This window comes from Stegodyphus dumicola, chromosome 4 (assembly GCF_044657685.1).
Source record: "Stegodyphus dumicola isolate Sdum_Otavi_A_Nest chromosome 4, ASM4465768v1".
In the NCBI taxonomy this organism is placed as follows: Eukaryota; Metazoa; Arthropoda; class Arachnida; order Araneae; family Eresidae; genus Stegodyphus; species Stegodyphus dumicola.
The window spans coordinates 214,864,369-214,877,677 of record NC_140771.1 but is presented as its reverse complement, the minus strand read 5'-3'; the positions used below and the strand labels follow the sequence as shown (position 1 = coordinate 214,877,677).

The following is a 13,309-nucleotide window of genomic DNA, read 5'->3' as shown; positions in this document are numbered from 1 at the left end:
AACTTAATCCAAGTTGCATTTTGATCTGTATAAGAAAATTCTGAAGTTGATTTTTTAGTCTTCATTAGAAAATTTTATTAAATCTTCGTTGATTTCTTCGAAATTAGAAAAGCATTAATTTATTTGAAAAGTGCACGTCCAATCATATCACCGAGCTAGAATCTGTGAACATAAACCTTCTGCTGCAAAGACTGCATAATACGAGTTTCTTAACCCTCTAAGCGGCAAGGCCGTATATATACGACCTAGAATATTTTTTGTGATATCTGTACGAACGTATATATACGTGTATATTAAAATATGTCAAAGAAATTAAGGCAATATATCAAAAGTACACAAATCCAGGTATGAAATACCAGCAGAATGTTTACATTAAAATCAAAAAAATAATATTTTCTCAAAATAGTTCTGGGGAATTTGTGCTTCTTAGCGAAAACCCTGGCCGCTCAAAGGAATTAAATATTATCCGAAATCCACTGCAGGTTTCGATAGCTCACTGCGCGAAAGCATCCTGATTGATTCGAATAAGATTATCTAAGTTCAATCTGTCTCAAATCGGACTCACCAGCGGTAGAGTGGTAAAGTCGCTGAACATTAGTAGTTCGGTCCGAGGTTCGAATTCCGCGAATGGGCTGGCTGCATGGGCGTTTTCGTGGCTTTTCCCATGTGTAACGTGTATACAAGCCAATTGCCCTTAGAGAGTCCTCGACGAAGGCATCTCTCCCCTTAGGGACATAGCCCTCGAGTGCTTTGCTGTAATTAAATAAATCAAACCAAATCAAACTAAATAAATCAAACCAACCCAAATCGATTTTTTTATTGTTGCATGCTTTCGGCAATTAAAAGTAAACAATTATTGTTTTATTATTAACATACTGCCAATATCCGGTGACTCAAGAAACTAGAGTATTCTAAATGTAGAGTTAAGCATTATTTGAGAGCAATAAAAATCTGCTAAGTGATATCGCAGCGTCTTAGACGTTGTCTTAGACAGCAGGCTATATATCAGTCTAAGACTGATCAATGCTTCTGCAATTCTTTTGCATCAAATCTTTCACAGGTGACTTATTTAATCGATTAGTTCAGTCTGATATTTAGAGGCACTGAAGTGTATTTTATAGCAATGAAGAATTGCAAATTATTGGCTGTCCATTAAATTTATTTAATGCAGCGTAGAAATTAAAGAGAATGTAATCAATAATTTCAGAAAAAAAAATTGGTGGGGAGATTAAGAAATATTTTCCGTAATATTAAAAGAAAAAATTAATGAACCTAAAAGTAATGAAAAGTCAAATTGAATTTTGGTTATTTTGCATTTTGTTTTGTTTCAGGACTGGATTATTTCAAAGATATTAAAAATTAAAGGTTGTTTTAACTGCTGAAGTACTTGTAATCATAATTGTACTTTTATTTAATCCTCTTAACAATTTACACCGTATTAAGCATCAATTCAAGACGGAAGATACAACACTGAGATAGATAAGAGCGCAACATTAGTTGAACGGTAATGACGGTAAACACTGGTACTTCGGTCCGAAACTTAAATAGAAGTGAAAAAAACTTAAATACCACCACAACATTTTACAATAATTATTTTCCAATTTATCAGTAGAAATATAAAATATATATATATTGCCATTTGCCTATTGGCTATTTGTATTGTCATATATTACTTTTGCGTGAGTTCTAGATATATTCTTCCTTCTTAATGTAGACGTGCGCGTAATGTGGGCATTGCATAAAACATACATTTGACAGACGAACGCTTTATTGACACACGAACAAAAGAAGAACACAAAAATATGTATCATTGGTACACTGGGGCATAGAGAGCGTTGCTTTCGTTATCGCTACTATCAGTCTGTTCTCTTCTAACGTAAGAGAGAGAAGTTGCACGCCGTTCGACTAAAGGTGCGCATGCGTAGTCATCATATCATCACATGAATTGAATTTGTAAACATAAAAATATTAGATTAAAAATTGGTTACCATTTTAATTATCAAAATTTAAGTTATAATTCTTTAATTCTAAAATTTAGTGAGAAATTCAGGCCCGTTTAATGAGAGATCAATTTTATTACGTCTGATCCTATTTCATTTAGGTTTAACCGTAAATTAGGATCCACTTTCAACTTTGTTCTGTATTTATTTTTCAAATATAACATGAAAGAAAGTCCTTGTTCATACAAATAGGTTATGCAAAAGCGAATTAAAAATTTAATAGCTTTATTTGAAATGCCTCTATATTCTTTTTTTTCACTTCAGCAAAAAGTTAGCAAGTGTTTAATTTTTGAAATCTTCAGTTAGAGTTCGATCGCAGTTTTACAACTGTTCCTTTTCTTCATGCGATAAAATATCAGGCATACTTGAACAAAATGGATTTATAATCCAATTTTCCTTTTCATAATCCTCGAAAAAATAAGTTTTGAAATTATTTATCAATGAAAACAATGATTTTTAATGTCGGATGTTAATTCTTCTTTTACACTCATGTCCGTAAATTAAGGATAATTCGGAGTCACGCGGAAATCGAACTCTAAAATAAATATATCACCTGTAAAATCACTACACACATCTTCAAGAATCATATGCAAATTTCCTGAAGTAACTAGATGACACCGATGCTACGTCACAATGACGAGAGTGTACGAGAGTGATATATAAAGAATACAGGCAAAGAAGTAAAATTGTTCGCAGGCGCTTTATAAGCATTTCAGTGCAATAACCGAATAGTTATGACACAAAGGACGCATTTGGATGATTTTTTACGTGGTAGAATTTTCGGCCGTCTGGAATGTGGGCGAACCCAACTGGAAGTATCAGACGAACATGGAATTGCCCAGAGTGTCATCTCCAGGCTTTGGCAACGATTCCAAGATGATGGTAATTTGAGCAGACGTTACAGCACAGGTCGCCCCAGAGATACAATGCCGAATGAGGACCGGTATTTGGCAGTTACTGCCAAAAGAAACAGGCGGAGCACAGTCTCAGATCTGTCTCGTTAGCTCTCTTCAGCCACTGGTGCGACAATTTCAAGGCAGACCGTGTACAGATGCTTAGGGCAGATTGGTCTATATGCTCGTAGACCTATCAGATGCGTTCCACTTACTGCAACTCACTGTCGCTTGCGGTTAGGCTGGAGTAGATAGCATGCATTGTGGACACCGCAACAGTGGGCTTGTGTGATGTTTTCCGACGAGTCCAGGTTTAGCTTGCAGTCTGATTCTCGCCGGACGTTCATATGGAGAGCTCCAGATACCCGTTACCACCAAGAAAACATCATTGAGCGACACCGTTACGGTGGTGCAGCAATGCTCGTTTGGGGAGGAATTATTCTGGGTTCCAGAACTGACCTGCATGTTCAAATTGGAACCATGACAAGCCAAATCTATCGGGACGTCATTATGGGACCACATGTACGTTTGTTTCGGGGCGCCATGGGCGCACAATTTGTGTTTATGGATGACAACGCCCGTTCTCACCGTGGAAACATCGTAAGCGACTGCGTTCAATCGGAGGATATCACCCGTATGGACTGGCCAGCATTCTCATCGGACTTGAATCCTGTAGAGCGCGTGTGGGACATGCTTGGCCGACGAGTTGCAGCCCGTCAACCTCCTCCTACATGTCTACCGGAACTTCGGAGAGCATTGCTTTTTGAGTGGTGTAATATCCCCTAAGATCAGATCGATAATTTGATACTCAGCATGCCTAGGCGTTGTACGGACTGTATTGCATCGTCTCGGAGACATACAATGTATTAACTATCATACCAACCATGTAATATTGTTTTTTTGTAAATAGGTTTTTTTTTTTTTGTGATTTGCTCCAGAGAGAAAAAATCGCTAATTTTTTTAATAATATCAAACATATAGCATCTTTTTTTGCTCTTTACCTTTTGTTTAATAAATAAGCTTTACAAATAAGTCAAATTTGTTTTGCTTCTAACTCTTCCTTTGCCTGATTTTGCATTATCCTTAATTTATGGACATGAGTGTATTTTCAAATTATGTTCAGTTAGAAAGCTTTCTTAAAGTATTAAAATGCTTGAAATAATATTATCCCAATCTTTTATTATATGAGCGCAATTTTTTATTTATCATTGCATTTACTTTCTCTCTAATGGTAAACAAATTAGCACTTTGCCCTTGTATTCTAAATTGAATTCAACTAACTTTCCAAAGATATCAGCTATATTTTCCAAACGCGCCAACCATAATTCACTAAATAAACATTTTTGAAATTCACATTTTAAATCACAGAGAAAAATTTGAATTTCTGATCGAAGTTTAAAAAGACGATTTACAACTTTGGCTCTGGATAACCATCTTACTTCGTAATGTTAGCAAAAGAGTTTCATATTCACTGCCTATCTCTTGCATAATATCGTAAATATTCTTGAATTTAAAGCTCGGCTTTTTGTAAAATTAGCAATTTTCACACCTTGATCAAAACGAATTTTAGGCTTTCGGGGACTGTTTTGGCTACTAAAGCTTCACGCTGAATGTAGCAGCGAGTAAATTTAGTTTCATTTCATTTCTTTATCTATGAAATAACAGCGGAATGTTTTCGCTTCCATCACTGCATACGGCAATGCACTTATTCCAAGGAATATCATTCTCAGACATAAAATTGTCAACTACTTTGAAAATTTCACTTGCAGTTGCTCTATCATGAAGAGATTCACAAAATAAATACTTTTGACAATTCGTTTATCTTCTTCGAAACGTATGTAAACTAATAATTGAGCAAAGTTCTTTATATCAGTACTTTTACTCAAATGCAATGCGAAATGCTCACTGTGTTTTATTTTTTGAATAATTGTCTCTTTTATGGATTTTGCCATTTCACGAATTCGTTGACTTACTGTATCACTTGATAACGGAATATTAAGTTCATTAACCGCTTTTACATTGAATAATGTTAAAATGATATCTTTACTTGCTGGTAACGTAAGGTTTCATCCATTAGTGTGAACCTGACCAGTCTTGGCAATTCCTAGGCTTTCTAGGTAAAGTTTCCAAAGCCTTTACACTTGAAGTAACAAAACCTTTCATTACTGCGTTTAATATTTCTAAAGGCTAATGATTTCCTCTTGAAATATTCTTCAGATTTATCCTTTACATTGTAATGTTTAAATTCAAAATGTCTTTTACGAAACGATAGTTTCATACATTGACTGTATAATAGTCACCGCAAATAACACATTGAGGTTTAGCGTCTCTTTCATCTCCATTCCATGTAAATCCACATGATAAATAAATTTCATTCTATTTTCTATTAACAATTATTCTTTTATTTTCAGTATTCGTAGTACCAGCAGATTTTCTTGGATCCATCAAGTGTGGATCATCACTTTTCCGCTTAATCAATCCTAGTCATTTTTCCATTTTGAAAATCTAGATTTGTTTTATTATTTCTTCACAAATATTTAAGCACAATATATTACGAGTTGCTTAAAAATAAACGATGAAATTCTCAAATCGCGTTAGAAAAGTACGGAATACAAAGCAACAAGAAGACAAAATACCTGCTGTTAGACGTAAAAAATTGATTCTAATGGAAAAGAAAGCAATATGCGCACGGAAATGGTGGCGACATAAGAAGTAGACATGCTAATAAATCAATCAACTTTAATTATTGAGATAGTATGAACGTTTTATAGAAACTTATTTTTATTCCTTTTAAACATAACATCCATTTCTATTACTCCCTTTAAAAACATCATTTATGTTATGTCTATGACTAAATGAATATTGTTTTTAAATAAAAACTGATTATTTTGAGGTCTATGATCTATTAGCGGCTATTGACCTTGAACAAAACTCAGATCATTTAAATTGACGAGTGTTACAGAAAAAAGCTTAAATAGGATGTTGTGTTATTTAATTTTCGAATTTAATAGTTAAAAATACTTTGTTTCTTTGCGGGCCACCCATTTTTCGTGCCACCGGTTAAGAATCGCTAATCTAAGCTAAAACAGACATCTGACGCAGACGCTTCTCTACGTTGTCAAAAAAAGTTTTTCTTCACTGCGGAAGCAATTGAGTGGTCTGAACTTCACGGTAGAGCGAAACATGTCGACATACGGAATCAATTCTCTGATCTCAAATGAACCCCAGAATGAATGTCCCTTAAGTGACACTTTCCGCTTAAGGGTACGGATATTTACGCTGCTGACTTTTTAAGTCCCAGGTTTCTAAGTTTGGTTTGGTTCTCTTTACTTTATTATGGCAAAGAAGTAGAGGGGTATCTGCTTAAGGGGAGAAAGGCCTCCGTGGAAGACATTCCTATGTACACTGGCTCGTATACATGCTACATAATGCGGTTAGAAAGTTTTAAGAATTTAATGTCAAGTACTTTAAAATCACTTGCTAGTAGAAATATTTACTGTTACACTTTAGAAATAAATTTCTGAACTAAATATTCAGTCAGAAAAACACTTACGCGGACAGGCGCGTGGGGTGTGTCATACCCCAGTTCCAACCAAATACCGATAAATCTTTTTCTGAAACACACAGGCGAAGAAAAAGCGGTTCTGAAAGTCAACCACAACTAGAAACTCAGCTACTGAATGCAGCACAGAATTTTAGTTTCACAAGTTAGGAATATTCCACTTTTATGCAGGGGTGGGGTATGGTACACCCCACGTGCTTTCCCGCGGGTTAATCAAATTTCTGTAAATAAGAAATTAATATTCAAACGAAATGTTCATATCACTCATTTATTTAATACTTATTGGCGAGTTTATAAGACTACACTTTATACAATATATCTGAAGGATTATTTAAATAATTATTAGACAGTGATATTTATTGAATGCAATAAGGGACTTTCTGGAATTAAACAAGGCAATAATTGGATATTAATGATTGAATTTGTATTTTGTTTCTCAAGCACTATAGCAGTAAATTCAAATTTGAATGCTGAAGTAAAGATATGGAGGAAAAAAGGCAGGTAAAAAGTAAATATTTTTGAGAGAAAGTACACTACTAAAATACCCTGTGTAGCAGGGAAGGTCAGATCACGACAGGCAAAATATGATCTTGCATTATCTTGTTGGAAGATAGCGTTTGGGGGGCTTGAAGATAGGACACAACCACTTGACGTAAGATGTCCGAAATCTAGCCATCTGCGTTCAAATTACTGTCGGTCTGAACAAAAGATGTGCGAGTCGTGTACCTAACGGCTGACCAGACCATCACATCAGGTGCAGGGCTCCTAAGCCGATGTCCAATTTCGAAACTTGCTGCTAATCATTTCCTCTTCTTATTTGACGCATAACACGATATTCTGAGTAAACTCCAAACTTACAAAGCACTTTTTGAATGAGAAATCCGCTACAGAACTTTTCTTTTATGCAGTGCTTCAGATGTCGTTCCTTCCCCCTGCGTCATCTAAATGCGCTGAAATACTGATCATTTACATATCCCTTCATCTTCTTCCTTTTAAGTGATTTTGACGTTTGTCATATCATTCCTTCCTGGTGTTGCAATTTTAATGGCCAGTAGTGTATTTTTTAAAGATTATTGCCTACTCTTTGCAAATAAATATATTGATCATTTTTGGATTATAAGTCGGTAAAAAACGACCCCAAAAATTTCTCTAACCGCGTCAGGTGTTTTTGCATAAATGTATTTTTGTTCATATGCAATATGAATTCTATCTGAACACCCCCTGTTTTATTCTTTATCCTGCGGCAGAAATCGCACAGTAAGGAACATTAAATTCTTTCTCAGTTATCTGTACCAAATTTGCAGATAAAGATATGGAACTTTATATATGCAGTTTAATAAAGTATGAGGAATATCTTTAGTTGTAACCTACGGTTACGAAGATTACGTGAAAGGTTAGTTTTTTTTTTCTTCTATAAAATTCTGTTACACATTGTATTAATGTAAATTTTGTAAAAGTCTTTACATTATTTTTAGAAACGTTGTAAATTTTTTTGGAAGCCCTATTTAGAAATATCTATGCATTCATTTCACATTTAATAAAAGTCAGCTTTCCTAGAATTTTTATAATGGCTTCGGAAGATCATTTGTATTTAATATGCTGTCAGTTACAGCGTAAATTAATTATCAAAATGAGAGAAGTTGATTCATATTGTTTTAAAGCTTCAAACATTGATGGTAAGGGAATTAAGGTCGGAAAACTCAACATAGAATATATTTTCAAATAATGCTAGAATAGAGTTGACAAATGGGTAAAAATGATTTATACAAAAGTAATGTATGGATTAGAAGGAAGAAACTATCTGTTGACAAGATTTTAGTAACTGTATGGGAACTTTTAAGCATTTACAAAGCAACTGAAGTAACGTTGGGTGAGCGTAGTAAAAAATAAGTGATAAATATTCGTTCAAAACCTTAAAATGAAATAAATATTTAGCGAAGAAAATAGAATTTTGTTTTCCTTCATCTTCGTTTTAAGACGTATAAAATGTACAGTTGTAGTACATATTGGTATGTATCCGAAAAGTTGAAACGGCCGAGTGGTAAAGTCGCTGAACATTGGTAGTTCGGTTCCGGGGATCGAACTGAGCGAATGGAATGGCTGTATTAGCATTTCCGTGGGTTTTCTTATGTGTCATGTATATATGCGTTTTCCCTAAAAAGTCTTTCACGAAGGCATCTCTCCTCTCAGGGAGATAGCCCTTGCGTGCTATGCCGTAATTAAATAAACCAAACCAACCGCAAAATTGAAAAAATCGCATTTATATTTGCCTTGCCGTTTAATTTCTTGATACTTTAAATGGAATTTATTCTTCGTATATTAAATAAAAAACTTCTTTTCATCAAAGAGAGTTTAATTGTAGGTGGCCTGGTCTAAGAGCTTGAGTATTAAAAAGCAAAGTATAGTTGAAATGATAGAAAACATACACTGTTTATCATTCTCCTGATACCTGAACAACTGCGCCAGATAAAGATGTTTTGACAAATTTATGATATATTGTCAATGATATATCATCAGCAGCATATCAGGAAACATTTATAAACAAAATTCCGGTTTCAAGAAAATTTTATTTAAAGACTGTCACTTTGGGAAAAATCAAATTGTCCAATTTTCCATAATTACTTTTAACTGATTCATATGTTTGGTAATCAGAGGAGGCTGCTGTTATTCCCAATTTCTATTCAAACTTAAGCAAAATACGAGCGTTTATTATAGTAAAAGTGGGATAAGTTCACTTAAGGTCTTTCTTAACTAGTAGATCGTAAGCGGAAACGGTTACTAAATGTTTGGATTCTATTCCCAGGGATTCCCAGTAGCAATCAGAATAAAGGGGATGAATGCAGTACTGTCATCGTTGGAGTTTTAATTTCAGTGATAAGAGCACGACTTTGCGCAAATGACCAGCGAAAACGCAAATGTTACAGCCTACGCTAATTCATGAAGTCTACATAAAAATGCCGGAAATCAGGATAAATAAGTAGAACAACATGAGAATTTTTGTATAAATTTGCGATTTAAGGAACTTTAAGTAGCTAGTAAAATAAATTTAAGACATAATAAGATACCGATTTATGAGTTTGGTTGGATAACGCTAATAAATGTTAGAAATTATGTTGGTCACGCAACATAATTTCTAAAATTTATTAGCGTCCATATAAGGTTGAGAACACAAGTGCTGCAACTACATATCCAGCGATTTTAGAATAAAATATTCTTTTATTTAAAAAAAATGATTTAATTTAAAACATAATTAGAATACTAAAACAAGTTTATTGACTTTATGAATAGTAACTGGGAGTTCATCTGATAACACCAATGAGTAAAATATCATCGCAATGGTGGCCACTGGTGCCCTACAAAAAAGCTAAGCTTATTGTTATTATTATCAGTGACTCCTAAATGAAATTAAATTTTCGCGGTTTATTCCAGTAGAATATACGTATATACTGTGCACTAAAGTACGGTAAAAATGAAGATTTCTGATAAGTTACAAGTGAAGATTAGTTTTTATCAATCTGTGGCTTTGCGCAAGCGTTCACGGTGTTCTCATTAACTGATAAATAACATAAGGGAGATATATCAAAAACGGTATTTTGAATTTCTCATGTGCATAACCTTTTATTTCATCATTAGTCTCTTTTTGAGAAATTATTTACAAAAATCTAATAAAAAATATACATTTATTAATAGTGTCTCGAAGTAATTGGTTTCCACATGTGCGTAATATTTCCAGATATACTGCTGAATATAGCTTAAACAAAATATATTATGAGACCCTCAGCATAAATTCACATCTTCTTCCGACGTACACAGAAATTGGCCCCAACTGACTAAAAGTAAAAAATTCCACTCCTGGATTCGAAGAAAAAGGTAAAGTGACTGATCCTTTTCTTGATAGAGTGCATAATTTTTATGGCATTGCAGTTAGAAGTTATGTTGGAAATTTAATTCAAATGCAGGAGGCTGTGATAGCTGCATGGTGCCATTGTAGCTCTTCGAAGAAGCCAGTGTATGGCCAATGTCCTCCTAGTGCAACTACCAGCGAGCGATTGCAGAAAAGAAAAAAAAAAATGGCAGCTGAAAAAAAACCTATAGTATACCAACACATATTTTAAATTTAATTAAACCTACATATATTAAGTTGTGTAAACAAGAATTATTAAAAAAGTGCAATTGTGGTAAAAACCAAAATACCAACGAAAGTTTTAATGGCAAATTGCTCTGAAAGAAACATTTGTAAACTTGCGAACATTAATATTGGGAGAAAATGTAAGGCTTGTGTTATTTAGCAATTGATTTACAAATTTGCTTGAAGTATTTTCAACATTAGATACATGTCCTGGATTTTACACGTGTTATTCGAAAGAAAGTACATGATGTGTGTGAAAAAAGCAAGGTAAGTTACAAAGCAGGGGAGTTTTTAATGTCAGAAACGTTTCTTTAACTAGGAAACCTTTTTAGGAAAACTTGTTTTCTAAAAAAGTTCTATTTTATGTAAATATTTCCAATGATAACAGTTATGACTCAAAATTTTATAGGTAAAATTAAATGACACTTTCGACACATGTTTCATACAGTATGATGCATGCTCTGAAGAGGGAGATTTTAGCAATATTAATTACAAGTTGATTTACTACTTTTTAGGTTTAGATTTTGAGTGCGATAACAGGAAAATATACAATAAATACTATATATTTTGACATATCCCCAAGAATGTATGAATATTTCTTAATTATTATACTTTACTGCATACAAAACGAATGTAAACATAAATACAAATTAAAAAACTGTATATTTATGTATACATTTGTTCACCACGGTTGTTGCCGTAAAAGCAAATTTTAAGCAAAAGTTATCCTTTTTTTTCATTACTTTTCAAAATAAAAACTAATTTTTTAAAAAAAGGCACCGAACGAGGTCGGATAAAGGTCTTTTTGCAAAACTTAACAAGACCTGTAGTTACTAACAAATTTGCTTGCTTCTAATCTGAAATACACGTATATAAATTAACTATTCTCACCTTGCCAGTTTCGCATCGGTCAATAAATCGCTTAATTAAGTGAAAGGATTCACGTTAACTAATTCCATGTTCTGGAGATGATATTTCCTGCAGGTTCTCATTATCCAGTTGCTGTCAACCTCTTGATAAGTTCCAAATTAGCAATAAACCCTCAGACCTTTACACTAATGCTTGTCACGTATCGATGTGTTTATAAGATTATGCCTCACGGATAATTCATTAATTGCGAAACATTGCTTAATTATTCACCTGACAGTTGTATTAAGTGTGAACATACCAAAGTTTTGCAAATCTGGGTAAGCGTTAAATTTCAGTGACACTAGTTCAAAGAGTAGTTTGTGAAGATTTGTTATAACGTGCTGTTATTCTGTATATATCTTCGATTTCTGTGTCTTTCATGTTTTATGTTCTGTATTTATGAATATTTTTGACATTGTTCATGCATTTTATATATTTGTGTCTTTAATTCGATTTTTTATTCAAAAAATATTTTATATTCGTAATTTGAAGGTAAAAATTTAATAAAATTTATCACGGTGAAATTCTTAGTTTTAGTGTTAAGTAACATAATATAATTTTTATAGCGCCATAAAAAATGCTTTTACAGCTTCTCGAATTTAAATAAAATATGTTTATGTGTTTTAATATTCGTCTGAAATCGTAATAACGATTATGATGTTAATGACATATTATTGGAATATTTTCTTTTAAAATCTCTATTCATTCAGCTGATTGAATCTTTTCAATAACAATATGTAGTTAATATTTACGTTTAATTATTTTTTAAAACTTAAGTTCCATTTTATATCTTCTTTTCAAATCGAATTTATCCGCAGGATATAGACCCCCAGAGATGTCCCTAGCATTCTTAAGTGCACGCAGAAAATTAGACAAAAACTACCATATAACCTTGCGAAGCTAACTTGAGAATTCCAGGAAACCAATCTCGTAAAGAACGCCAATTTTGGGCATAACTAAGGGCCTTGATGATTCTCGCAATGAGTTTATCTTTTACAGTGTTCTGGTAGATTAGGTCTTTCAGGTGACTCCCAGTTTATTGACTAAGCGTTGTGGTTAAGCAGAAGATGCCCAGCCGTTTGATTTTACCTGAAATTGCCGCCTATTAGTAATAAAATATGCGGTAATCATATCATGTTCAAATCGCAACACCTGCAGCAACATCATTCAGCACTTCCGTCAAAATAGGATACATATATGTAAGAAAAAAATTATATGAATCAGAATTATAATATAACTAAAAACAATAATTCTTCCTCTCTATTCTAAAATCGTAATAACTTATCTGCATTGCGTCATTCAAATTAATCATGCGATCTTACGTAACCGTTAATACCAGATGCCTCTTGACGACCAATCACCGAATTGCAAACCGAAACTTTTCTCTTCGCGTGCTTCCATCTTTCATAACTACGCACTTCAGCTTTTGCTCTCTACTGTGCTAAGATGTAATTTCGCTGGCTTGCTTTCTATCCCAACAATATCAAAAATATAAATCTTCTGTGGAAAGTCACGACTAGAGTGCCAAGTGATTGTGGCCACAAATATCAATTGGAAATAAAAATGGAATTAAAACTGCTTCGACTGCCAAGTTCTTTAAATACTACGCAATCAAAATTCTTCTTCAATATGGATCTAATCACGCATCTACACTGCTCCGTCTTTTTTACTTTGCTCCTTTGAACATGTATCTCTCAACTTTTGCCGCACATCAGTTGTCCGTTTATATAATAGGAATATATCCCGGCTCTTTACCCACTTCTCTTCGGCGCCTGAGCCAGGACTCATACCGTTAGTTGTTAGTAGGACAGGCCTT

The 13,309-nt window shown here is 33.7% G+C and overlaps 1 protein-coding gene across 1 annotated transcript in view; it reads right to left on the bottom strand.

Annotated features, from left to right (window-relative positions):
• LOC118189736 (alkaline phosphatase-like) overlaps positions 1 to 13,309 on the bottom strand; it is an 818,836-nt gene that overhangs the window by 65,741 nt on the left and 739,786 nt on the right. The window lies entirely within an intron of this gene.